The following is a 25,760-nucleotide window of genomic DNA, read 5'->3' on the forward strand; positions in this document are numbered from 1 at the left end:
CTTGATGCACTTGGCCCTGTCCCTCTGGGACTGTGCCAAGTCCCTCGGTGCCTGGCACAGCTCAGCCAGCGCCACCCTAAGGAGGTTTACTAGGTTCTCCCGGCATTGCAGGCTGGTTCTCACGATGGAGTCCACAGCGCTCACCGCCTGTGCCAACTGCGCCCAGGCCTGGTTGACTTCCGCAGACAAATAGGGTGTCTCGCCTCACCTCCACAGCAGTGTCTCCAGCTCCGCATTCGCTCTCCTCAGTCCCATTTTCCTGGCTGAAATGAAAGTGAGTGGAGAGCAGAGTGCTTATATGCAGCTCCAGTTTGTCAAGTTCTCCAGTGCCATTTCCGGCCTCAGCGAATCCGCGCAAGCATCAGTTGGAATTTCACTAGTTTCACGTGGGCAGATTGCTGGCCCATTAGCATGTCCTGACCGACTCCGGTCTGGCGCTCCCAACGGGAACAGGGAACACTCCCAATTAATTCCCGGTGTCAAAACACTTCGTGCTGGATTCTCTGATTTTGAGGCTTGTAATTGATAATATGGAAAAATGTGTCATTTGAAACATGGAAGTCTGGCAATATCTGGTCTGAGAGAAACATGAGAGGATACAGGGAAAGATCCCACAAAGGGCTAACAGCAGCTGCCAGGGAAGGATTGTAAAATGCAGATATCCTTGGTCAAGCAGGCTCAGCAAACAAGGCAAACAGGATTTTGAATGAAGCCAAAAACAATGGCTCACACCTTCATTGAAAGTAACTACCTTAGTAAGGAGCTGAAAAAGAATGGATGAGGTTCAGTTGAATTTGGTGAGAATTCTAGGTGTGAAAATTTGCTAACACCAGGTTTATCAGTCTACGAGAAACATAATATCCAACCAAAATCAAAGTCAAAATTGAGCTGAGGACACAATTGGAAAATAAAACTATAGAAATGACAGGAATTAAAAGTAACACCTCTATTGAAACCAAAGTATTTTGAACACCACAAAAGACACAATGTAATCAGATCTGAGATGAAGTCATGTCAAAATGAATACTTAGTTGGATTAAAAGGTTCAGATTAAAGGTACTTTTTACAATCAAAGAAAATAAGAGTTACGTTACAATAACATCATAAAAACGTAATTGTTAGAAAGCGAATATAAACCGAGAGACAAGAGCAGGAACTACCAGAACAACAACCAGAACTCAGAGAGAGAGAGAAAGAAGGGAGAAGCAGAGACAGATTATAGTCAGCTCGGCCATGGGAAAGAGACAGGGCATAGCAGCCGAGCTAAAATAGCTAATACATCTCAGGAAGACTAGAATTTAAAGAGTAGGCAGATTCAGCTCAGAGATAGCTTTCATATCTCGGTACATGGGAAAGATAGGACACAGCAACTGAGCTAACCAGCAAATACATCTAAAGAAGACCAGATTTTAAAAAGATTGATTGTCAAGTTGGGCCTGAAGGTCCCTTCAACCAACCAGAAGGATCCAGAAGCAATATCTTTTTACTTTTCTGTAAAGACAGTGATTGCACCTTTTAAAAAGAGGAAAAAATATATAATAATAAAATAACTTAAAAGTTTTAACCTGAAACAGTGGTTATTAGTCTACTTTACTTACTTAGCAATGCGGGACCTAGGATCAATGCTACTAAGTGGTAAGTGGATGAAATCTTCGGTGAAGGTATGGGTTATACCGGGGGATAACTTGAAAATATAGTTTGACCTGAATAGCACCCACTGAAGCTTGCATCGGAGTCGGGGAATGAGAATCCCTGATCACCATTTAGAATGTCGGCCCTTTTTGGTATAGGGGGACTTCTAAGAATAGTGGTGGGCTTACAAAAACATGCCACCCAACGTTTTATTAAAACCGTGTTAATTACGCCTAGCAGGTTGCTGTATTTTCTACATGGCTCCCGTCGTGTTAACACTGTGTTAATCACGCCCAGCCGGTTGTTTTGCTTTCTCCATGGCATCCAGCGTAGAGGCCTAGAATATTAGAAGTTTCTAGGTAAAGCGAGGCTAGAATATTAGAAGTTTCTAGTTGAGCAGAAGGGGGGCTAGAATATTAGAAGTTTCTAGTTGAGCAGAAGGGGGGCTAGAATATTAGAAGTTTCTAGCTGAGCAGAATGGGGGTAGAGTTTGGGCTAGAATATTAGAAGTTTCTAGGTAAAGCAAGGCTAGAATATTAGAAGTTTCTAGCTGAGCAGAATGGGGGTAGAGTGGGGGCTAGAATATTAGACGTTTCTAGTTCCCAAGAAACGGTTGGAATATGAGAAGTTTCTAACCGGCACAAAGGCTAGAATTTTAGAAGTTTCTGGTCTATGTGTGAGTCAGACTTTACCTGCCGAGTTTAGTCTGGAAAGTCATGTGTGATTGACTTTTGTAAGGATATTCTGTGGATCAAGGGGACTGAAGCTCAGGTTGGGTGTGTAAAATCAGCAGACTAGAAGATGCTGACCCTGACAAAAAGTCTGCAAGACATCTTGGTGACAGCACTAAAAATCTTGCATCCATTCCTGGTAAAAAGAGGCCAAAAAATAAATCATCCTTAGAGTCAGGCAGATTGTGAGGTTAAAGCCTAGAGAAATGGGGGACGCCTAGAATCTTTAGAGACCAATAACCAATCAACCCTTAACTAAAACGGGAAGATAGTGCCTTAGTCAGCCTTGGATGGGGTCCAGAAAGGGTACTTATCCTTAATTTCAGATTGCAACTGAAAGGGACAACCAGGAACAGAACTTAGAATTCCGAAAAATGGCAATTCGAATAATCCTCTTGCTCTGAAACACGGTCAAGAGAGTTGAAGCAATGAAACAAGAGTGGAAGAAATTAACAAAGGCAAAAAACTCCTGCATAAGTGAAACTTTATCAGCATGGAGGGGTCTCAATTTTTGTTAAACTAATGCAGCAGGGACATGGGAACCTGGATTGTAGTTTTAGGGTAAGGGAGAATGAGAGTATAGAGGTCAGGAGCACAGATTTGACGTCGCAGGAGGGGGCCAGTGTTCAGGTAGGTGGTTTGAAGTGTGTCTACTTCAATGCCAGGAGTATACGAAACAAGGTAGGGGAACTGGCAGCATGGGTTGGTACCTGGGACTTCGATGTTGTGGCCATTTCGGAGACATGGATAGAGCAGGGACAGGAATGGATGTTGCAGGTTCCGGGTTTTAGGTGTTTTAGTAAGCTCAGAGAAGGAGGCAAAAGAGGGGGAGGTGTGGCGCTGCTAGTCAAGAGCAGTATTACGGTGGCGGAGAGGATGCTAGATGGGGACTCTTCCGAGGTAGTATGGGCTGAAGTTAGAAACAGGAAAGGAGAGGTTACCCTGTTGGGAGTTTTTTATAGGCCTCCTAATAGTTCTAGGGATGTAGAGGAAAGGATGGCGAAGATGATTCTGGATATGAGCGAAAGTAACAGGGTAGTTATTATGGGAGACTTTAACTTTCCAAATATTGACTGGAAAAGATATAGTTCGAGTACAATAGATGGGTCGTTTTTTGTACAGTGTGTGCAGGAGGGTTTCCTGAAACAATATGTTGACAGGCCAACAAGAGGCGAGGCCACGTTGGATTTGGTTTTGGGTAATGAACCAGGCCAGGTGTTGGATTTGGAGGTAGGAGAGCACTTTGGGGACAGTGACCACAATTCGGTGACGTTTACGTTAATGATGGAAAGGGATAAGTATACACCGCAGGGCAAGAGTTATAGCTGGGGGAAGGGCAATTATGATGCCATTAGACGTGACTTGGGGGGGATAAGGTGGAGAAGTAGGCTGCAAGTGTTGGGCACACTGGATAAGTGGGGCTTGTTCAAGGATCAGCTACTGCGTGTTCTTGATAAGTATGTACCGGTCAGACAGGGAGGAAGGCGTCGAGCGAGGGAACCGTGGTTTACCAAGGAAGTGGAATCTCTTGTTAAGAGGAAGAAGGAGGCCTATGTGAAGATGAAGTGTGAAGTTTCGGTTGGGGCGATGGATAGTTACAAGGTAGCGAGGAAGGATCTAAAGAGAGAGCTAAGACGAGCAAGGAGGGGACATGAGAAGTATTTGGCAGGAAGGATCAAGGAAAACCCAAAAGCTTTCTATAGGTATGTCAGGAATAAGCGAATGACTAGGGAAAGAGTAGGACCAGTCAAGGACAGGGATGGGAAATTGTGTGTGGAGTCTGAAGAGATAGGCGAGATACTAAATGAATATTTTTCGTCAGTATTCACTCAGGAAAAAGATAATGTTGTGGAGGAGAATGCTGAGCCCCAGGCTAATAGAATAGATGGCATTGAGGTACGTAGGGAAGAGGTGTTGGCAATTCTGGACAGGCTGAAAATAGATAAGTCCCCGGGACCTGATGGGATTTATCCTAGGATTCTCTGGGAGGCCAGGGAAGAGATTGCTGGACCTTTGGCTTTGATTTTTATGTCATCATTGGCTACAGGAATAGTGCCAGAGGACTGGAGGACAGCAAATGTGGTCCCTTTGTTCAAAAAGGGGAGCAGAGACAACCCCGGCAACTATAGACCGGTGAGCCTCACGTCTGTAGTGGGTAAAGTCTTGGAGTGGATTATAAGAGACAAGATTTATAATCATCTAGATAGGAATAATACGATCAGGGATAGTCAGCATGGCTTTGTGAAGGGTAGGTCATGCCTCACAAACCTTATTGAGTTCTTTGAGAAGGTGACTGAACAGGTAGACGAGGGTAGAGCAGTTGATGTGGTGTATATGGATTTCAGCAAAGCGTTTGATAAGGTTCCCCACGGTAGGCTATTGCAAAAAATACAGAGGCTGGGGATTGAGGGTGATTTAGAGATGTGGATCAGAAATTGGCTAGCTGAAAGAAGACAGAGGGTGGTGGTTGATGGGAAATGTTCAGAATGGAGTACAGTCACAAGTGGAGTACCACAAGGATCTGTTCTGGGGCCGTTGCTGTTTGTCATTTTTATCAATGACCTAGAGGAAGGCGCAGAAGGGTGGGTGAGTAAATTTGCAGACGATACTAAAGTCGGTGGTGTTGTCGATAGTGTGGAAGGATGTAGCAGGTTACAGAGGGATATAGATAAGCTGCAGAGCTGGGCTGAGAGGTGGCAAATGGAGTTTAATGTAGAGAAGTGTGAGGTGATTCACTTTGGAAGGAATAACAGGAATGCGGAATATTTGGCAAATGGTAAAGTTCTTGGAAGTGTGGATGAGCAGAGCGATCTAGGTATCCATGTACATAGATCCCTGAAAGTTGCCACCCAGGTTGATAGGGTTGTGAAGAAGGCCTATGGAGTGTTGGCCTTTATTGGTAGAGGGATTGAGTTCCGGAGTCGGGAGGTCATGTTGCAGCTGTACAGAACTCTGGTACGGCCGCATTTGGAGTATTGCGTACAGTTCTGGTCACCGCATTATAGGAAGGACGTGGAGGCTTTGGAGCGGGTGCAGAGGAGATTTACCAGGATGTTGCCTGGTGTGGAGGGAAAATCTTATGAGGAAAGGCTGATGGACTTGAGGTTGTTTTCGTTGGAGAGAAGAAGGTTAAGAGGAGACTTAATAGAGGCATACAAAATGATCAGGGGTTGGATAGGGTGGACAGTGAGAGCCTTCTCCCGCGGATGGATATGGCTGGTACGAGGTGACATAACTTTAAACTGAGGGGTAATAGATATAGGACAGAGGTCAGAGGTAGGTTCTTTACGCAAAGAGTAGTGAGGCCGTGGAATGCCCTACCTGCTACAGTAGTGAACTCGCCAACATTGAGGGCATTTAAAAGTTTATTGGATAAACTTATGGATGATAATGGCATAGGGTAGGTTAGATGGCTTTTGTTTCGGTGCAACATCGTGGGCCGAAGGGCCTGTACTGCGCTGTATTGTTCTATGTTCTATAAAACCCTACTGAAGAGGTCCAAGATCTCAGTGGATAAATGTGTGTGTGTTTAATAAGGATTTGTGAAATCCTACAAAGTAAAGATCCAAGATCTGAGTGGATGAATGAGTGTGTGTATGCCTAATAAGGAATTGTGAATTTCCTTTGGTGTTTGTATTTTTAAAAAATGTTGTATTTTGTAAAACCGAGTTTCACATTAATTAGAAGTTATAAATGGCAGGTAGAAATGGGATCAGTATTATGAGGTAAATCAGCATGTTCAGAACTTAATTAGTCTTAGAATAAACGGATAAAGAGTTTGTACTGGCCAGCAGTCAACTGCTTGCAGGCTTTGAAACTGAGCACTGAAATTGACACTGCATAGCTCCGCAGGGTCCTAGTGCCCGATAATCACAAAAATGTCACTAGCAAAAAAAAATAATGATGTTTAGAATGTTAAATACATGGAAGAAGGAGCTTTAGAGAATAAAGATATTGGATCAAAAGTTAGATTAAGAGAATTACTAGCAGTATAAGGAAATGAGAATCTGATGGCAGGAAAAGATTTGATAAAAATAAATGCAGATAGTAAAATTAAGATATTAAAACCAATTGATAATACAGAGGAAGTTTGGGTGAAGCTACCAACTAAAACTGCAGGAAAAATAATCAGTGAAGCTGTAAAATGCAAAGAAAAGATTGTTCAGAATCTGGGTAAACATACGTTGAATTAGAGATTAAAACACATGACCAATTGGTGGGAAGACAGTGAATTAAAACCCGTTAGCAGCATTGATTGGACAGATGATGAAGTTAAAATGTCATGTTTGGAACTTACCTTCATAAAAATCCGGTCGTAATCAAAATAAAGTAATTAAAGTAAATGGAGTAGCAATATCAGGAATGTATCAGGGTAAGGTTTCAATGATTGGATCACTGAGTGAGCAAAAGGGGAGGAGTTTGAGATTCTTCGAATCTCACTCAGGGGTGCAATGACAGAAGGAGGAGGCTTAACAGGCTTTAATTGTATGATGTATATCAAGGATAAGGAAAATAAACCAGTTCAAAAAGAAAAAAGAAAGAAATGGTGGCAAAAGAAATCCGGAAGTCCTGGAGAGGGGCACTTCTGGGGAATTCAAACGAAGATGGAAAGTACATAGAATCGGGCCCTCTCCACCCTTGACCTGTTCATTTGATTTTTCAGATGGAAAAAATAACAGACAAACCAGTTCACAAGAAGGAAGAGAACTACACTCCAGAGAAGAATGTTTTAGACAGGATTGGGGGGAAATAATGATACAATTGGCTACATATTTGAGGGAATTAAATGACAAGAGCCTGTAGGAAAACTTTACGGGTTAGAAACAAATCAAAATTTCAAATTATTACTGAGCAGTGAAACCTCCGGTCAGACATCTCTCATTGGACATCAGCTGATGGATGATCTGAGGTCTCCACGGGGTATGCATTACGTGATGGTGTTAGTAAGGGTCTCGGCAGACAGCAGCGACTGACGAAGAACCCCAATATGATAAATGATAAAAGTTTAAGAATTTTTGTAGCTTGATGCCATGGTGGGAAAATTGTTACCAATGCAGCAAACAATATTGCATTGAAGAGCTAAGGAAGAAAATGTCATGTAAATTGGTAGGGACAGTTATGTATGATAATGGGGGTATGTGTGCCATTTAAGAACTTGATCAGCATTTATAAACTGTGTGAATGTTTTAATAGAAAGGTACAGTGGTAGTTTAGAGTGTTTTCTTGATTTAACTGCATAGAACATCACAAATAATATTGATGTTGTTAACACGCCATATTTAGTATGTAATGACTATTGTCCCAAAGCCTAGAAGGGATGTGTCGATATTGTACTTTATTTTTAGTATTGAAATTGTAATAACAGTTGCAAATATGTAAAGTTGTAACACACGGTCTATTTGTGTGGTTAGATGTTGAGTAATGTGTTAAGATAAGACTTAATTTTTTTTTTACTGTGTATTTAACAACAAGGAAAATTTATTTGGAAATAGTGATAGTTCGATGTGGTTTTGTTAATACTGTCGGCATATTATATTGCAAATGTTGTAAGGGAAATTATAACAGACGAAAGGGATTTGAAGGAAATTTGTCAGAAAGATATTCTCTCATGTACACCAGGGGTTGGCAGACATACATGGTTCAGGACAATGTTAGACATTAATGTGGGGAAGTCAGGGATAGAGGCAGGATCAATTGAATCTTTTAAATTAATGAAGCAAGGGGTGGTACATGATATCATAATTTACCATTCCAATGAGAAACAGAAAGCAATTTAGATGATGAAAAAATGGGACACTTAACACCCAGTGATGGACAAAAGACCTTTTTGGTTACTGATGGACTGAGTTGTGTGCTGTTTCTAAGGGACATGAGGAAGCTTCTACGGTGCTACTACCCCAAGTAAGTAAAATGCTTTGGAGGTAGTGGAACATGATTATAGCTATTGTGTTACCTTCCTGAGCGGCAGAGGCCATGGTTCACGGTAATTGGACTTGAGGAAAGAACAAAAAAAGACACTGGTCTGTGATATGAATACATTTACGAATTGATTTTGGTGCACAATTTAAAATCACAAAACATGTACATACAAAAGAGAAAGATCGGGGATAAATGTTAGTCAGTACAATTAGATGGGGGGGGGGGGGGGGGGATATTTGACCAAATTATATAGTTATGTTTCAAATGTCAAGACGGGGTGTAATTGATAATGTGGAAAAATGTGTCATTTGAAACATGGAAGTCTGGCAATATCTGGTCTGAGAGAAACATGAGAGGATACAGGGAAAGATCCCACAAAGGGCTAACAGCAGCTGCCAGGGAAGGATTGTAAAATGCAGATAGCCTTGGTCAAGCAGGCTCAACAAACAAGACAAACAGGATTTTGAATGAAGCCAAAAACAATGGCTCACACCTTCATTGAAAGTAACTATCTTAGTAAGGAGCTGAAAAAGAATGGATGAGGTTCAGTTGAATTTGGTGAGAATTCAAGGTGTGAAAATTTGCTAATACCAGGTTTATCAGTCTACGAGAAACATAATATTAAGCCAAAATCAAAGTCAAAATTGAGCTGAGGACACAATTGGAAAATAAAACTATAGAAATGACAGGAATTAAAAGTAACACCTCTATTGAAACCAAAGCATTTTGAACACCACAAAGGACACAATGTAATCAGATCTATGAGATGAAGTCATGTCAAAATGAATACTTAGTTGGATTAAAAGGTTCAGATTAAAGGTACATTTTACAATCAAAGAAAATAAGAGTTACTTTACAAGAACATCATAAAAACTTAATTGTTAGAAAGCAAATATAAACCGAGAGACAAGAGCAGGGACTACCAGAACAACAACCAGAACTCAGAGAGAGAGAGAGAGAGAGAGGGGAGAAGCAGAGACAGATTATAGTCAGCTCGGCCATGGGAAATGGACAGCGCATAGCAGCCGAGCTAAAATAGCTAATACATCTAAGGAAGACTAGAATTTAAAGAGTAGGCAGATTCAGCTCAGAGATAGCTCTCATATCTCGGTACATGGGAAAGATAGGACACAGCAACTGAGCTAACCAGCAAATACATCTAAAGAAGACCAGATTTTAAAAAGAAGATTGATTGTCAAGTTGGGCCTGAAGGTCCCTTCAACCAACCAGAAGGACCCAGAAGCAATATCTTTTTACCTTTCTGTAAAGACAGTGATTACATCTTTTAAAAAGAGGAAAAAATATATAATAATAAAATAACTTAAAAGTTTTAACCTGAAACAGTGGTTATTAGTCTACTTTACTTACTTAGCAATGCGGGACCTAGGTTCGATGCTACTAAGTGGTAAGTGGATGAAATCTTCGGTGAAGGTATGGGTTATACCGGGGGATAACTTGAAAATATAGTTTGACCTGAATAGCACCCACTGAAGCTTGCATCGGAGTCGGGGAATGAGAATCCCTGATCACCATTTAGAATGTCGGCCCTTTTTGGTATAGGGGGACTTCTAAGAATAGTGGTGGGTTTTCAAAAACAGGCTATGTCTGCAGGAAGTGTCTAGGTTTATGATGAAAAAGTCGGCGCTGCCCCCACACTGATGCTTCGCCCGGTGGGGGGCTCGCAGTCGCGCCACGTAAAACCCCTGGCATTCGCGACAGAAATGGTCGGATAATTGCCGGGTCCATGACCTGCAGCGGTCGCACCGTACAACATGGCACCGGCCGCGCGCAGAACTGGTCTGCCAGATAGTGCCCTTCTGTACCACCCTCACCACCCTTCACCAGTCCTCCTTTCCCCTGCCAAAGCGCCCCCCGGCCAGCGGAATGGCAACCCCCCCACCTCCCCGGACTATGGCTGTGCTGGACACGGTCCATAGCCGCCACACGAGGTTGACAAAAACTCAGAGCACACGTGTCCCACGCCGTCGGGAAGTCAGCCCATTAGGGTCGGAGGATCAGGGGAGGGCCTTCAGGTGACGTCCTGAGGCCGACCCAATGGCGTGCAGCGTACTAACTGAGAACACCGTTTAGGAGGGGGCGGTGCATCCGAAAAATGGCGCCGCCCCAGAGGTTGGCATCAAAATGGATTCTCCGCCTGATCGTCGAGTACGGCGTTGGCAAGCGGAGTATCCCACCTACTGTCTCTCAAACGGAGAATTCCACATTGTGTTTAAATGTAAGTAAGCAGGTCATGCAAACTGAGTTGAACAGAGATGATGTAATTAATGGGAGGAGCCAGGTCTGCCTGGAGATTTGCAGTTTGAAATAGGTTTGGCAGTCTGCTGGGAGTTTTCAAGTTGAACAACAGTTTTGTCAAATGCTGTCAGGCTGAAGCATCTGCAGGCTGTTCCGGAAATATGTCTCTGTCTCTCTTTCTCTCCATGCAGTCTTTCCAAGAAAGCTCTACACGAGTAGAGCAAATATCCCTGTGTTTGCTAACTTTATTTAGCAACGCCGTTTGACCTGCAATGGGCTTTGCTTAATTGGAGATAAAGGGTGTATAAGTCACTGGTTAAAGTGTGTCCTTTTATTTTAAGATTTTTTAAACTGTTAATTGTAAAGCTATTTTCTGTGAGGTGAATTTGTTTAATCCTGTGTTGATAATAACGTTTGTTTCAATATAAAAGAACCTCATTTGTCAGTGAACTTTATTATCCAGGAGCTTGCCTGCCTGTGACCGCTGTAACAATGAGCGCCGCCCGCAGGCGGCACGTCTTTATACCGCCCGGGGGGGGGGGGGGGCGGAGCCCGCCAGGGTTCCAGTACAATACATGGAAGGAGATCATATTACCATTCCCTGGCCATAGGCCACAGTACTTCAGACAACTTATATTATGGTGATTACATGCACCACAATAGATTACATCTCCGCCTTCAAAACCATTATCCAAACAAGACTAATAACCAAACCCTGCAACCTTGGACTTGACCCCTCCTTGTGCAGCTGGATCTTTGATTTCCTCACTAACAGACCGCAATCTGTCACGACAGGTAACAACACCTCCTCCACAATAGTCCTCAACACCGGGGGCCCACAAATGTGTGCTCAGTCCTCCACTGTCCTCCCTGTCATACATGACCGTGTGACGAGTTTCAACTCCAATTCAATCTATAAGTTTGCAGATGATACGACTGTGGTGGGTCGTATCTCAAACAACGACGAATCAGACTACAGAAGGGAGATAGATCACTTGGTTGCATGGTGTACCGAAAGTGACCTCTCTCTAAATGTTAGAAAGACCAAGGAACTGATCATCAACTTCAGGAAGCATAGCACGACACACACCCCCGTCTACACCAATGGCTCTGAAATAGAAATGGTCGATAACTTTAAGTTCCTGGGGGTCACCATCACCAACAGTCTGTCCTGGTCCACTCACGTTGATGCAACAGTCAAGAAAGCCCAACAACGTCTCTACTTCCTACAGAAGCTAAAGAAATTTGGCATGTCTACATTGACTCTCACAAATTTCTACAGGTGTGCCATAGAGAGTATCCTATCCGGCTGCATTAAAGCTTGGTATGGCAACTGCTCAGCCCAAGATCGCAAGAAACTGCAGAGTGTGGTGAACTCAGCCCAACGCATCATACAAGCTTACCTCACTCCCATTGATTCTGTATACACCTCCCGCTGCCTCAGAAAGGCAGACATCATTGTCAGAGACCCCTCACACCCAGGCGTTGCCCTCTTCCAGGCCCTTCCATCAGGCAGAAGTTACAGAAGTCTGAAGACCCGCACATCCAGACATAGGAACAGCTTTTTCCCCACAGTTACTAGACTCCTCAACGACTCTCCTTTGGACTGATCTGTCCCCTAAAAGAACACTATTCACAACACCCTATGCTGCTCTTGTTTGGCTTTGTTCCGCACTGTAACCAATCACTATTTGTTGATGCAGCACTGTCAATGTACTCTGTCGATTATTCTTTTTTTTGTCCACTATGTATGTACTGCGTACGTTCCCTTGGCCGCAGAAAGATACTTTTCACTGTACTTCAGTACATGTGATAATTAAAAAAAAATTTAAAATATATTTTATTAAAGTTTTTCGATCAAACAAAAACAAAAATTTCCCATTTTACAACTTTGTAATAATATATACATTGATCGTTTTTTAAATAAATAATATACTATAAAGCAGCGGGAGTTCACAGAGAGTCCATAAAGCAGCGGGAGTTCACAGAGAGAGAGTCCATAAAGCAGCGGGAGTTCACAGAGAGAGAGTCCATAAAGCAGCGGTAGTTCACAGCGAGAGAGTCCATAAAGCAGCGGGATTTCACAGAGAGAGAGTCCATAAAGCAGCGGGAGTTCACAGAGAGAGAGTCCATAAAGCAGCGGGAGTTCACAGAGAGAGAGTCCATAAAGCAGCGGGAGTTCACAGAGAGTCCATAAAGCAGCGGGAGTTCACAGAGAGAGAGTCCATAAAGCAGCGGGAGTTCACAGAGAGAGAGTCCATAAAGCAGCGGGAGTTCACAGAGAGAGAGTCCATAAAGCAGCGGGAGTTCACAGAGAGAGAGTCCATAAAGCAGCAGGAGTTCACAGAGAGTCCATAGTTTCGGGAGTTCAGTTCTGGGAGCAGGCCTATTGGCTGACTGTAAATCAGGAAGGATACAAAAGGTGTGGCTGAAGTGCCTTTAGAAACGGAGTGCTGGAAGCAAACAGAGTGTATCTGAGTCTGGGTAAGGCTGAGTTCGGGTAAGAGGTGAGTGAGGGCTGTTTTTTTTTGGAGTTTGGTGTTTGGGGTTGAGTTTCCAAAAAAAACAAAACAATTATTTAAGTAAATTAATTAACTAGTAAGGGAATTTGGTGCTCATCTTAAGGAGGTGCAGAGAAGCAGACCTGTGAGGGAGTCTCGGGAGCAATTACATCACAGCCAGCAGGTAAGTGATTGGCTTGTGACTGGTAAGTGATTTTTCTTTTCTCTCTTTGACTTTCTCTTAGCTGTGTAGTGTAGTTCAAATTTAACTTCAGGTTTAAGTCATGGCAGGAGAGCTCAGACCCGTGTCATGCTCCTCTTGTGAGATGTGGCAATTCAGGGACCCTTCTGGCGTCCCTGACTCCTTCATCTGCAAGAAGTGTGTCCAACTGCAGCTCCTGTTAGACCGCTTGACGGCTCTGGAGCTGCGGATGGATTCACTTTGGAGCATCCGCGATGCTGAGGAAGTTGTGGATAGCACATTCAGTGAGTTGGTCACACCGCAGATTAAAATTACTGAGGCAGATAGGGAATGGGTGACCAACAGACAGAGGAAGAGTAGGAAGGCAGTGCAGGGATCCCCTGTGGTCATCTCCCTCCAAAACAGATTTACCGTTTTGGAAACTATTGGGGGAGATGGCTCACCAGGGGAAGGTGGCAGCAGCCAGGTTCATGGCACCGTGGCTGGCTCTGATGCACAGAAGGGCGGGAAAAAGAGTGGCAGAGCTATAGTGATAGGGGATTCAATTGTAAGGGGAATAGACAGGCGTTTCTGTGGACGCAAACGAGCATCCAGGTTGGTATGTTGCCTCCCTGGTGCAAGGGTCAAGGATGTCTCGGAGCCGCTGCAGGGCATACTGGAGGGAGAGGGTGAACAGCCAGCTGTCGTGGTGCATATAGGCACCAACGATATAGGTAAAAAACGGGATGAGGTCCTACAAGCTGAATTTAGGGAGTTAGGAGTTAAACTAAAAAGTAGGACCTCAAAAGTAGTAATCTCAGGATTGCCACCAGTGCCACGTGATAGTCAGAGTAGGAATGACAGGATAGCTAGGATGAATACGTGGTTTGAGAGATGGTGCAAGAGGGAGGGTTTCAAATTCCTGGGACATTGGAACCGGTTCTGGGGAGGTGGGACCTGTACAAATCGGACGGTCTGCATCTGAGTGGGACCGGAACCAATGTTCTCGGGGGTGTGTTTGCTAGTGCAGTTGGGGAGGGTTTAAACTAATGTGGCAGGGGGATGGGAACCGATGTAGGAAGTCAGTGGGGACGGAAACAAAAGGCAGGAAGGGAGAGTGTGTAAAGCATGACCAGAGAAAGCAGGGCAGAGAGCAAGGAAAGTCTACATTAAACTGCATTTATTTCAATGCAAGGGGCCTGACGGGCAAAGCGGATGAACTCAGGGCATGGATGGGAACATGGGACTGGGATATTATAGCTATGACTGAAACATGGCTAAGGGAGGGGCAGGACTGGCAGCTCAATGTTCCGGGGTACAGATGCTATAGAAAGGATAGAACAGGAGGTAAGAGAGGAGGGGGAGTGGCATTTTTGATTAGGGAGAACATCACGGCTGTACTTAGAGGGGATATATCCGAGGGTTCGCCCACTGAGTCTATATGGGTGGAACTGAAAAATAAGAAGGGAGAGATCACCTTGATAGGACTGTACTACAGGCCCCCAAATAGTCAGCGGGAAATTGAGGAACAAATATGTCAGGAGATTACAGATAGCTGCAAGAAAAATAGGGTGGTAATAGTAGGGGACTTTAACTTTCCCAACATTGACTGGGACAGCCATAGCATTAGGGGCTTGGATGGAGGGAAATTTGTTGAGTGTATTCAGGAGGAATTTCTCATTCAGTATGTGGATGGACCGACTCGAGAGGGGGCAAAACTTGACCTCGTCTTGGGAAATAAGGAAGTGCAAGTGACAGAAGTGTTAGTGAGGGATCACTTTGGGACAAGTGACCATAACTCCATTAGTTTTAAGATAGCTATGGAGAATGATAGGTCTGGCCCAAGAGTTAAAATTCTTAATTGGGGCAAGGCCAATTTTGATGGTATCAGACAGGAACTTTCAGAGGTAGATTGGGGGAGACTGTTGGCAGGCAAAGGGACGGCTGGTAAATGGGAGGCTTTTAAAAATGTGTTAACCAGGGTTCAGGGTAAGCACATTCCCTTTAGAGTGAAGGGCAAGGCTGGTAGAAGTAGGGAACCCTGGATGACTCGAGATATTGAGACTCTGGTCAAAAAGAAGAAGGAGGCATATGACGTACATAAACAACTGGGATCAAGTGGATCCCTTGAAGAGTATAGAGATTGTCGAAATAGAGTTAAGAGGGAAATCTGGAGGGCAAAAAGGGGACATGAAATTGCTTTGGCAAATAATGCAAAGGAGAATCCAAAGAGCTTCTACAGATGCATAAAGGGAAAAAGAGTTAACTAGGGACAGAGTAGGGCCTCTTAAGGATCAACAAGGACATCTATGTGCAGAGCCACAAGAGTTGGGTGAGATCCTGAATGAATATTTCTCATCGGTATTCACGGTGGAGAAAGGCATGGATGTTAGGAAACTAAGGGAAATAAATAGTGATGTCTTGAGAAGTGTGCATATTACAGAGGAGGAGGTGCTGGAAGTCTTAAAGCGCATAAAGGTAGATAAATCCCCGGGACCTGATGAAATGTATCCCAGGATGTTGTGGGAGGCTAGGGAGGAAATTGCGGGTCCCCTAACAGAGATATTTGAATCATCGGCAGCCACAGGTGAGGTGCCTGAAGATTGGAGAGTAGCGAATGTTGTGCCCTTGTTTAAGAAGGGCAGCAGGAGAAAGCCTGGGAACTACAGACCGGTGAGCCTAACGTCTGTAGTAGGTAAGTTGCTAGAAGGTATTCTGAGAGACAGGATCTACAAGCATTTAGAGAGGCAAGGACTGATTCGGGGCAGTCAGCATGGCTTTGTGCGTGGAAAATCATGTCTCACAAATTTGATTGAGTTTTTTGAGGGGGTGACCAAGAAGGTAGATGAGGGCAGTGCAGTAGACGTTGTCTACATGGACTTTAGCAAAGCCTTTGACAAGGTACCGCATGGTAGGTTGTTGCAGAAGGTTAAAGCTCACGGGATCCAGGGTGAGGTTGCCAATTGGATTCAAAATTGGCTGGACGACAGAAGAGGGTTGTTTTTCAAACTGGAGGACTGTGACCAGTGGTGTGCCTCAGGGATCGGTGCTGGGTCCACTGTTATTTGTGATTTATATTAATGATTTGGATGAGAATTTAGGAGGCATGGTTAGTAAGTTTGCAGATGACACCAAGATTGGTGGCACAGTGGATAGTGAAGAAGGTTATCTAGGATTGCAACGGGATCTTGATCAATTAGGCCAGTGGGCCGACGAATGGCAGATGGAGTTTAATTTAGATAAATGTGAGGTGATGCATTTTGGCAGATCGAATCAGGCCAGGACCTACTCAGTTAATGGTATGGCGTTGGGGAGAGTTATATAACAAAGAGATCTAGGAGTACAGGTTCATAGCTCCTTGAAGGTGGAGTCGCAGGTGGACAGGGTGGTGAAGAAGGCATTCGGCATGCTTGGTTTCAATGGTCAGAACATTGAATACAGGAGTTGGGACGTCTTGTTGAAGTTGTACAAGACATTGGTACGGCCACACTTGGAATACTGTGTGCAGTTCTGGTCACCCTATTATAGAAAGGATATTATTAAACTAGAAAGAGTGCAGAAAAGATTTACTAGGATGTTACCGGGACTTGATGGTTTGAGTTATAAGGAGGCTGGATAGACTGGGACTTTTTTCCCTGGAGCATAGGAGGCTTAGGGATGATCTTATAGAGGTCTATAAAATAATGAGGGGCATAGATAAGGTAGATAGTCAACATCTTTTCCCAAAGGTAGGGGAGTCTAAAACTAGAAGGCATAGGTTTTAGGTGAGAGGGGAGAGATTCAGAAGGGCCCAGAGGGGCAATTTCTTCACTCAGAGGGTAGTGAGTGTCTGGAATGTGCTGCCAGAGGTAGTAGTAGAGGCGGGTACAATTGTGTCTTTTGAAAAGCATTTAGATAGTTACATGGGTAAGATGGGTATAGAGGGTTATGGGCCAAGTGCGGGCAACTGGGACTAGCTTAATGGTAAAAACTGGGCGGCATGGACTGGTTGGGCCGAAGGGCCTGTTTCCATGCTGTAAACTTCTATGATTCTATGATTCTACTAACTAACGGCAACTGCCAACAACAACATAAGAAACAACAGAAATAGTAACTAAAATAGTAACTTCGTAAAATCTAATATAAATAACTAATATATAAACACACACATAAAACCCCTGAGGACCCAAATGAGTCCCCCCCCCCCAGCATTCACACTGAGCAGTCATCTATTTTGGCCCTGAAACTGGAATAAGACCATTTTTTTGGCCACTGTTTACGTACATATTTCTGAATATTAATATCTATGAAATATTAATGTCTTCCTCTGTTATTTATGTATCACTGTACACTTTTCTGACTGACCTTCTCTTTCAATTATATCAGATACTCCACTTAACCCAAATCGTCTGCTGAGATGCGCAGCATCTATTATCATCTGTTCCATCATCTTTGGAGACTGGTTTGATTATGAAAATAAAATGTTTCTCACATTGGAGATGATTTCAGAAAATATGCGAGCTTTAAGTAGTCCCTGGATACAGGTATTTCCCTTTCTTTTAAAATCATAATGTGGCTGAAACTAACTTAAACTGTCACATTTGCAGAAGATGCTAAAATAATGAGAGAGAGGAGCAGCTAGAGATTTGCAGAAGGATTTAAATTGATTATTTAACTTGGAAATAAATGACAACTTGAATTTAAATGAATAAATAACGATCTGAGTTTGGAAATGAAGGTTTAGAAAGGGATCTGAGAGTAATGGTCGACTATTCATTTTCTATTTCTGGTTTAGGCAATAAACTGAAACAGAAAGATATCTTCCGAGGTAGTATGGGCTGAGGTTAGAAACAGGAAAGGAGAGGTCACCCTGTTGGGAGTTTTCTATAGGCCTCCAAATAGTTCTAGGGATGTAGAGAAAAGGATGGCGAGGATGATCCTGGAGAAGAGCGAAAGTAACAGGGTAGTTATTATGGGAGACTTTAACTTTCCATATATTGAGTGGAAGAGATATAGTTCGAGTACATTAGATGGGTCATTTTTTGTACAGTGTGTGCAGGAGGGTTTCCTGAAACAATATGTTGACAGGCCAACAAGAGGCGAGGCCACGTTGGATTTGGTTTTGGGTAATGAACCAGGCCAGGTGTTGGATTTGGAGGTAGGAGAGCACTTGGGGGACAGTGACCACAATTCGGTGACGTTTACGTTAATGATGGAAAGGGATAAGTATACACCGCAGGGCAAGAGTTATAGCTGGGGGAAGGGCAATTATGATGCCATTAGACGTGACTTGGGGGGGGGGGGTAGGGTGGAGAAGTAGGCTGCAAGTGTTGGGCACACTGGATAAGTGGAGCTTGTTCAAGGATCAGCTACTGCGTGTTCTTGATAAGTATGTACCGGTCAGGCAGGGAGGAAGGCGTAGAGCGAGGGAACCGTGGTTTACCAAAGAAGTGGAATCTCTTGTTAAGAGGAAGAAGGAGACCTATGTGAAGATGAGGTGTGAAGTTTCAGTTGGGGCGATGGATAGTTACAAGGTAGCGAGGAAGGATCTAAAGAGAGAGCTAAGACGAGCAAGGAGGGGACATGAGAAGTATTTGGCAGGTAGGATCAAGGAAAACCCAAAAGCTTTCTATAGGTATGTCAGGAATAAGCGAATGACTAGGGAAAGAGTAGGACCAGTCCAGGACAGGGATGGGAAGTTGTGTGTGGAGTCTGAAGAGACAGGCGAGATACTAAATGAATATTTTTTGTTAGTATTCACTCAGGAAAAAGATAATGTTGTGGAGGGGAATGCTGAGACCCAGGCTATTAGAATAGATGGCATTGAGGTACGTAGGGAAGAGGTGTTGGCAATTCTGGACAGGCTGAAAATAGATAAGTCCCCCGGGCCTGATGGGATTTATCCTAGGATTCTATGGGAGGCCAGGGAAGAGATTGCTGGACCTTTGGCTTTGATTTTTATGTCATCATTGGCTACAGGAATAGTGCCAGAGGACTGGAGGATACCAAATGTGGTCCCTTTGTTCAAAAAGGGGAGCAGAGACAACCCCGGCAACTATAGACCGGTGAGCCTCACGTCTGTAGTGGGTAAAGTCTTGGAGGGGATTATAAGAGACAAGATTTATAATCAGCTAGATAGGAATAATATGATCAGGGATAGTCAGCATGGCTTTGTGAAGGGTAGGTCATGCATCACAAACCTCATCGAGTTCTTTGAGAAGGTGACTGAACAGGTAGACGAGGGTAGAGCAGTTGATGTGGTGTATATGGATTTCAGTAAAGCGTTTGATAAGGTTCCCCACGGTAGGCTATTGCAGAAAATACGGAGGCTGGGGATTGAGGGTGATTTAGAGATGTGGATCAGGAATTGGCTAGCTGAAAGAAGACAGAGGGTGGTGGTTGATGGGAAATGTTCAGAATGGAGTTCAGTTGCAAGTGGCGTACCACAAGGATCTGTTCTGGGGCCGTTGCTGTTTGTCATTTTTATCAATGACCTAGAGGAAGGCGCAGAAGGGTGGGTGAGTAAATTTGCAGACGACACTAAAGTCGGTGGTGTTGTCGACAGTGTGGAAGGATGTAGCAGGTTACAGAGGGATATAGATAAGCTGCAGAGCTGGGCTGAGAGGTGGCAAATGGAGTTTAATGTAGAGAAGTGTGAGGTGATTCACTTTGGAAGGAATAACAGGAATGCGGAATATTTGGCTAATGGTAAAGTTCTTGGAAGTGTGGATGAGCAGAGCAATCTAGGTGTCCATGTACATAGATCCCTGAAAGTTGCCACCCAGGTTGATAGGGTTGTGAAGAAGGCCTATGGAGTGTTGGCCTTTATTGGTAGAGGGATTGAGTTCCGGAGTCGGGAGGTCATGTTGCAGCTGTACAAAACTCTGGTACGGCCGCATTTGGAGTATTGCGTACAGTTCTGGTCACCGCATTATAGGAAGGACGTGGAGGCTTTGGAGCGGGTGCAGAGGAGATTTACCAGGATGTTGCCTGGTATGGAGGGAAAATCTTATGAGGAAAGGCTGATGGACTTGATGTTGTTTTCGTTGGAGAGAAGAAGGTTAAGAGGAGACTTAATAGAGGCATACAAAATGATCAGGGGGTTAGATAGGGTGGACAGTGAGAGCCTTCTCCCGTGGATGGAAATGGCTGGCATGAGGGGACATAGCTTTAAACTGAGGGGTAATAGATATAGGACAGAAGTCAGAGGTAGGTTCTTTACGCAAAGAGTAGTGAAGCCGTGGAGTGCCCTACCTGCAACAGTAGTGAACTCGCCAACATTGAGGGCATTTAAAAGTTTATTGGATAAACATATGGATGATAATGGCATAGTGTAGGTTAGATGGCTTTTGTTTCGGTGCAACATCGTGGGCCGAAGGGCCTGTACTGCGCTGTATCATTCTATGTTCTATGTTCTATATAGGGCATTTGGCGCGGGTGTGGAGAATCCAATTTCACGCCAAAATCAGGCCCGGCATCGGTCCGGCGATTCTCCGGGACCTGAGAATCGGCGTATTCGCGGAGTACTCCCATTGCCAGAGGCCCTCCGAGCGATCCTCCGCTCCCAACCGGCCGAGTTCCTGACGGCGTGGTTCTAACCACCTATCGCTGTTCAGGATGCTTGCGTTGCGTCTGCGGACTCAGTCTGCGGTCGCCCTGGTTGGGGGCGGGGGATCAGACACCGGGGAGGGGGCCTTATGGGCGGCCAGGGGGCAGATCATGCCTGTCGAGCTTCGGGCGCGTGGCCGATCGCGGGGGGGGTGCCTACATTCTTCATCTGTCTCCGCGGTCCGACTGCCGCTGGAGGCCACCGCCGTGCGCATGCGCGGACTCAAAACCAGAAGTGCGGGGGCCCGTATCCGCAGCTAAAGCTAAGTGAACTACTCTGGGTCTCTGCTAGCCCCCTGTAGGTCAGTGAATCAGCTCATCTTTTTCCAAGGAATCTTGAGAGTAAAACGCCAGTGTTTTTACGCCGGTGTGGGGACATAGTCACATTTTGGGAGAATCCAGCCCATAGAGCTCAGTTTTGCAGCCCTTCCTGCCAATGCAAAACGCCATTGGTGGAGCAGAAGATCCCGCCGGTGGTCATTGGCGAGCCGCCGCTGGAAAACATGGTGCGGGGGTGGGAAATCCCGGCCATAGTCACTACAGAAAATATGACTATTAAGACAAAATACTGTGAATACTCATATAATACCCCTCACAAGACCCACGGGACACATCGACTGATCTCTCCGTGAGACTCGTGGAATATCAGCTCCCCCGCTAGTGAGCAGAGGTCCGCCCAGCGGGGTTCGTAAATTCACCCTTTAAAATCCAACCCGGAATGGGGTTGGCACTGCCAGTCGTCCCGATTGAGACGTGTGAGCTTGGAGCCACGTTGCGGCCTTTTACTTTATGTTTACAAATTAAATGTTGTTTTATTTACCTTCTCAGTCCTCTTGAGCTTTTCTACCTAGAAACATGAAATACAAACAGAAAATGCTGGAAGTATTCAGTAGCCCAGGCAGACCGACGACCTTTCGACCTGAAATTTTTTTTCTCTCTACTGGTGTTGCCTAACCTGTTGAGTAACAGTTTCCAACTATTTCTATTATCTATCTACAGAGGTTATCTACACTTGGCAGGCTTCATTTAGTTTTGTTCAGGTTGATCACATTTGAAAAATGTGTATACACAAATTAGAATTTATAAAGAGGAAGAACCAGACTGCTGCTAAGGGTATTAGGGTTACCTTATGAGGATCACACTGTCAAATAAGAATCCCTCTGATGCACGATCAATTGTACAAAGACTCAGGTTGGATACAACTGTGGCTTTATTGCAGTAAGATGTGTGGCCTCCCACAGCATCTGGCGAAATGGCTGCTGAATAGAGGATATGCATATTTATACTCCTCCTACTGGGCGGAGCCAGCAGGCAGGAGCTAACGGTGAACCTGTAGTACAGGTCCTACCTTACGTCACCGAATACAGGTGTAACAGTGGTTTACCACACCCTACAGTGCATAAGGAGGACATTCAGCCCATCAAGTCTGCACCGACCCTCTGAAAGAGCACCCCACCCAGGCCTACTTTCCCCTATCTCTGTAGCTCCGCCTAACCTTCAATCACTAAGAGCCAATTGGCCATGGCCAATCCGTGACCTGCACATTGTTGGACTGTGGGAGGAAACCGGAGAAAACCCACGCAGAGACCGTGCAGACTGTCATGTGAGAGTACTTTTAAGAAATGGGTGTTTAAGAAATGTACCTTTAAGAAATGGGTGTTTATCAGTGATGTCAGAGTGTGGGTGGAACAGGGCTGTCTGTCAGCTTTTTACTTTCGTTTTAAGCTGTTTGCTGCAGGGTGTGTTTTAGTTTCATTTTCAGAGCTGGATAGCTGCAGTCACAGCCAGAAGGTGTATGAGTCTCTCTCTGTAATCTAAAAACTGTAAATCGATCCTTTGGTAATTTAAAACTTAATAACTGCTCTGAGTGGTGACTTTAACGTGATGTGCTTCTGTTAAAGGTTATGTTTTTAAGTCTTATGGATGTTAAAAGGACAGATTAAAGGATTACTTAGTGTTGTAGCCTTTGGGGGTTGTATTTGAATTAATGGTTGCTGAGATGTTCACTGTAAGCGTTAAAAAGGTTAACTTGAGTTTATAGATTAAACACTGTTTTGCTTTAAAAGATACTTTTCCATTTCTGCTGTACCACACCTGTAGAGTGGGCCGTATGCTCCCCATACCACAATCTATTAAACGTTGTGGGTCAGGTGAACTCCATGATACACTTTGGGGTTCTCTAAACCCTGGCCCATAACAGACTCCACACAAGCGGTCGCCCAGGATTGGATTAGTATCCGGCTCCTTGGCGCTGTGAGACAGCTTACCACTGTTCTGCTTCAAATAATTTCCATAACTATAAATACACATAAATATTCCAATATCTTCAGAGGGTAAATATTCAGAACAAGAACATGACCAGGGTGTGTTTATATATTAATGTTTCGTTTCCATTAAGTAGCGCCCGAGGCATCATGGGCTGGATTTTCCGTTGCTGAGACTAAGTGCCAACGCCAACAGATGATCCGTAGTGTTCCATGACGGGAAAGTCGGCACGAAACCCTCACCGATTCCGCTACCGGTGAGAGGCTAGCACCGGCGCCGCGTGAAACACCCACGGAACGAGCAGAAAACAGTTGGAGAATCGTAGGGGCCCGTGCTCACATGTGCAGGGCTGACAAGCTGGAGACGCGCATGCCGACACACCCACACATGTACCAGTCTCGCCGTAAGGCGCCGGCTGTGCTGGAACAAATACCCGCCCACCCCAACCCCATAGGCCACCTCCTGGCCACCCCCCATCATTCCCCTCAGCCCTGGCAGAAGCCGCCCGGCCAGAAGATCGGATTTCTGCCGAATGTGATGGCGCTGGACACTGTCCACGCGCCGGCACTCCAGGCTCCCAACCGCTGGGAACTCGGCCCGTCGCAGGCAGAGCATTGCAGGTGCGCCAGCTGATGACGTACTACCCGCATTGTGACCGTGCGCGGCGCGCATCCTGATGACGCCAATTTGAAGGGAGCGGAGCATCGTGACCCGGCGTCAAACCGTCGCCTGTCCCGATCCGGCATTGGGATATGAAAATCACGCCCACTGTCACCTGGATTTTTAGTCCAATATCATAACCACTTCTCTGACTGGGTGCCATACTTGTGTCCTCCACCCTATGTTCGTTCTGCAAGTTAAAAGCTTGTTTTCTCTCACCCGTTTTCCCCCTGTCGTTATTTAGAAACATGAGCCTTTTTCCCCAGCTTTTTAAATAAATTTAGAGTACACAATTCTGTTTTTTCCAATTAAGAGGCAATTTAGCGTGGCCAATTCGCCTACCCTGCACATCTTTTTGGGTTGTGGGGGTGAAACCCACGCAGACACTGGGAGAATGTGCAAACTCCATACGGACAGTGACCCGGGGCCGGAATCGAACCCGGGTGCTCAGCACCATGAGGCAACAGTGCTAACCACTGTGCCACTGTGCTGCATGTCCTATTCTCCCAGCTTAGTGCCAGCTCTTATTGGCTCAGCGAAGATCAAGAATCAAATCAAAGACTCTCTTGGTCTCTCTGGTTCGGCATGACAGCAGGGGATTGAACTGTTTTTCATGCATTGTTCTGTTTAGGATAACCGAGTCCACACCAATCTAATGGGTGGGATTTACGGTCCACCCCGCCACATGTTTTTTGGCAGGGAGGCGGCCTGTCAGCGGTATCTACCGGTCCCGCCGTTGTTAATAGGATTTCCTATGTGCCCGTGTGGGACCGGAATTTCCTGCCGGTGTGAACAGCCGGTAAATCCCGTCCAATGACATCATATGGCCAGAAATATAAGTGTTAACAAACATGTTTTTGCCTTGCAGCTGTACAATAACTTCCTGACGATCCTGGATTTCCTGCCTGGGCCTCACAAAAAGCTCTTCCAAAATGCAGCAGATTTGCTGAATTTTATAAAACAAATGATTCAAAGTCATAAAGAAAGTTTGCAGAAAGATTTTCCCAGGGATTATATTGACAGTTTCCTCATCAAGGTGGAGGAGGTACTGGAAGCAGTTTTCTTTTTACATTCGTACAGTTTCAATTTTCGTACCTGCTCCCCTAAGGTAAGGAGTGGTTTGGCTGGATACTGATGTGGTGAGTCCAACAGGTTTACACAAAGGTTAACACCAGCTAAACAAGACCAGCATTTTGGGAACTAGTGTCGTAAATGTCCCGTTGACACCAATACAAAAGCAGCTATAAAATGTAATAAATGGATTGGTTAATAGCACAACCTGTATTTGAAAAGAAATCTGAAAGTGACACACAACATATTTTAAAAGTAGATTTAATTTGTTTCAGGAAGAACATAAGCATGACTCGGAATTCATTCACATGAACTTGTTGTGGACAATATTGAACTTATTTTTTGCTGGAACTGAAACAACTAGCACGGTAGCACACGTGACTAGCACTGTGGCTTCACAGCGCCAGCGTCCCAGGATTGATTACCCGCTGGGTCACTGTCTGTGCGGAGTCTGCACGTTCTCTCCGTGTCTGCGTGGGTTCCCTCCGGGTGCTCTGGTTTCCTACCACAGTGCAAAGACGTGCAGGTTAGGTGGATTGGCCATGCTAAATTGCCCTTAGTGTCCAAAAAGGCATGCTAAATTACCCTCAGTGTCCAAAAAGATTAGGAGGGGTTAGCGGGTTATGGGGATAGGGTGGAAGGGAGGGCTTAAGGGGGTCAGTGCAAACTCAATGGGCTGAATGGCCTCCTTCTGCACTGTATGTTCTATGTATCTATGCAGCACGTGTAATTGATAATATGGAAAGATGTGTTATTTGAAGTCTGGCAATACCTGATTTAAGAAACATGAGAGGATACAGGGAACAATCCCACAAAGGGTTAATAGCAGCTGCAAAGAGCAGGATTATAAAATGCAGATTCTTTCTCCCAAGCAAGTTTAGCAAACAAGCAGGATTTTTGTATGAAGATAAAAACAATGGCTCACGCCTTCATTGAAATTAATCATCTGGAAAAGCA

At 44.7% G+C, this 25,760-nt stretch overlaps 2 long non-coding RNA genes across 2 annotated transcripts in view; one reads left to right on the forward strand and one right to left on the reverse strand.

Moving 5' to 3' along the window:
• Window positions 1–22,033, reverse strand: part of LOC140402303 (uncharacterized) — a 51,321-nt gene extending 29,288 nt beyond the window's left edge. Inside the window, exon 1 of the long non-coding RNA XR_011938117.1 lies at window positions 21,934–22,033. This is a non-coding gene — a long non-coding RNA (uncharacterized lncRNA). The remainder of the gene's footprint in view (window positions 1–21,933) is intronic.
• Window positions 22,034–22,285: 252 nt separating this feature from the next.
• LOC140402305 (uncharacterized) lies at window positions 22,286–25,760 on the forward strand. Its single transcript, XR_011938119.1, has 3 exons — window positions 22,286–22,410; window positions 23,209–23,328; window positions 24,601–25,760. It is a non-coding gene; the product is annotated as an uncharacterized lncRNA (long non-coding RNA).

This window comes from Scyliorhinus torazame, chromosome 25 (assembly GCF_047496885.1).
Source record: "Scyliorhinus torazame isolate Kashiwa2021f chromosome 25, sScyTor2.1, whole genome shotgun sequence".
Lineage (NCBI taxonomy): Eukaryota > Metazoa > Chordata > Chondrichthyes > Carcharhiniformes > Scyliorhinidae > Scyliorhinus > Scyliorhinus torazame.